Raw genomic sequence first — 3,073 nt, 5'->3', positions numbered from 1 at the left:
GCTCCTGGACAGGCTAATCAAAACCTTAATGCACATTCATAGCAATCAGAAGACAAATCTTAGTAGCAAGAAAAGCAGAGACATCTTTACTCCCATGATTATTTACATAGAAAACCCCTGAATTGTTTTGTTGTGCTTCAACACTAATTCTGGCAAAGGAAAGTGATAGAAATAGAAGAGCCTAGAATTCTTAGATTATTTACTACATCCTGACTTTCACTTTCCAGTAATGATGAGACTACTGAGTAAAGGGGGAGACAAAAGGGGACTTTAGAAAGCAAATAAGCGTTTATGTCTCTAGTTCTTTCTTTGGTTCCTAAAATATTTGTGGAACTACTTAAGTCCTACTGGTTTACAGAGCAGTTTCTCTCTCTCTTTTTTTTTCCTCTCACAGTATTATGAACAGATTTCAAATGATTACATTATGAGTTTAATGTAAGTTTTTAAATATTTGAAGTCTTTTTTAGGTTTTCCAATTTCTTTCATTTTCCTCAGATGATTCATTATTATATTTTATTATTTATATTTATATTTTATATATTTATATATATTTATATTTTATATATCTGCCTACATATATGTATATATTTCTTTCTCATCATATATAAAATACATACATATACATGATATTTAAAACATAATATATTTAAAAGTTAGATAGATAAATAGGTATGTGTGTGCTTGTACGTATTTGTAGCATAAAGGACACTTGATTTTGAGATGGAGAACCTCATTTTAAATCCTAATTCCTCCAGGTACTGGTAGTGCAACAATGAAGGTCACTAAACTTTTCTGAACCCTTGATCATTCTTGAAAATTGGGTTTATAATACATATTCTATGGGCCATAGTATCATTGTGAGGATTTTGGAATATAATTTTGAAATAAATTTGGAAAATAAGGATTTTGGAAAACTACAATTTGCTCTTTAAATATCAAACACCATAGATGCTGTTATTGTTTTGTTATTAAAAATACTCATCTTCCTCACTACAGTCCTACTTTGATGCCTCTCATTGTGTGAAGGTTACCTTGGGTTCTTGAGAGTTTAGCCAGAAAAGTATGCATTCTAGCAAGTTCTATTCATCCAGAGTGATTTAGAGTCTTTCAGCGGGTATGAATGGTTATATCTGATGGTTACCTGTTACTGAAGTGAGCCTGAAGGTGGTCATGTTCACCCAGTTTCAGGTGTCAGGGGAATAAGCATGCCAAATGGGCCAGCAGTGACAGAGAATGTTGATTGAAGTATTTAAAGGATGAATGAAAAGTATTTCTTTTTGTCTGGGCCTGACACTACTCTTGTTCCATCTCTCTACCAAATTGCAATAAGTTGTAAAGAGTGATTAAGGATCCCATTCAACCCAGCCTTATCATTGGGTGCAGGATTCAAGAATAAATGGGCCAAATAGAAAAGTGGCACAAGAAGGAATCAGTTCCCCAGGTCCCATCTTTCTTCATTTGCATTAAAAATAAAAGCAGCTAACATTTACATAATATCTAGTACCAAGCAGGATGATAAGTGTTTTACCATTTTTTCATCTGATCCTCACAACAAACCTTCAAGGTAGATATGTTTTAAACCCTTATTTTCCATGTTATAATCAATACTGTTTATTGGTAGCAAGGCATAAAATCATTAAGGGCTATGCATTAGAAATTAAATGGTATATTTAATTTAATTAATTAATTTAAATGGTTCATGGTCTCCCAGCTAAGGTCATATTTGAACCCAAGTCCTCTGGTCTCTAGGCCTGGCTCTCAAACACAGAGCCATCTATTTGCCTCCAGTAGATGGATGCTGTTATTATTCCCATTTTACAGTTGAGGAAATTAATAGGTGAAGGGATTTGACTTGCCTAGAGTCACATAGCTAGTATATATCTGAGATTGGATTTGAACCCAAGTCTTTCTGACTTCAGTTCTGTTTTCCCTCTATAGATCACAGATATATCAATTTTCCAAGTACCAGTCAAGCTAATTTTCTAAAAGCTCATGACCCTTGAAGAACTAGTCATAAGTAGTTCATGAAGCCATTGACAAAGGAGTCATAATTTATACTAGGGAAAAAGGTACCTTCCATGATGAAATCACAGAACCCTGAGTACTAAAGCATCAAAATGGTACTTAGGGTTATAGTAAAAACAAGTGGTTCATGGCTAGATCTAAAGGAACAATTGAAACAATTTCAATGATCACCAAGTCAGACTAGCTTGGTACTTGGTTCTAATTTACTAGCATGAGACCTTTAAGGTGTCCTCTCAAAATGGTAGACCCTCCCCTTGAGTTTTCCTGATATCACAAGGATATGAATGACAACTTTGAATGAGTTATAATAAGTATTTAGAGGAAATATCCAAAATAATGTGATCATAACCATTTTGAGTCTACAGAGGTTATGATATATGAGCCTGTAATTTTTTAAATGCCCTAGACATTCAGTGAGAAAATTAGATCAAAATTAGACTATTTCATAAATACTACAACCTTCTACTCATAACAGTATATAAGAATCTTACAGTTTTAAATTCTTTCTTTTATAGATTTTGTAGAGTACAATCTCATTTTACATGAACTAAACAGACATGAATTCAGGAATACACCCTTGGTAATTTAAAAAAATAAAGGCAGAAAAATAGATAAAATAAACATTTTTAACTATGTGCTAAATTGGTTCCATTTTCCCAAGTATAAAGTCTTAAAGAAGTTCAACCAATCATGTTCAGTATTGGAATGAGTCATTACATTGTTTTACACCACACATTAGCTCCCAGCATCACCCTGTCCACAGTTCTCACTATTAATGAGTCACATCTGTGTCAGAGCAGTGCTTCCTTTTGTTTCATTAAGGCAACAGTATTTATAAAGAAAAATGTGTGATTTGTATGTTCCTATACAAATATTACTAAATAAAAGGGTTCATTATTATGCACAGTTTTTAACTTACAAGAAGAGTTTTAGAACATATTGGTCAAGTTAAAGGAGGATCTACTATGCCAGTAAGGAGATACTAGACTATGAAATGCTGATAATTTTATTTGGAAATGGAAAGCATGCTGGATTGGATTACACAGAG

This window comes from Monodelphis domestica, chromosome 3, assembly GCF_027887165.1.
Source record: "Monodelphis domestica isolate mMonDom1 chromosome 3, mMonDom1.pri, whole genome shotgun sequence".
In the NCBI taxonomy this organism is placed as follows: Eukaryota; Metazoa; Chordata; class Mammalia; order Didelphimorphia; family Didelphidae; genus Monodelphis; species Monodelphis domestica.
This window is presented reverse-complemented; position numbering follows the sequence as displayed.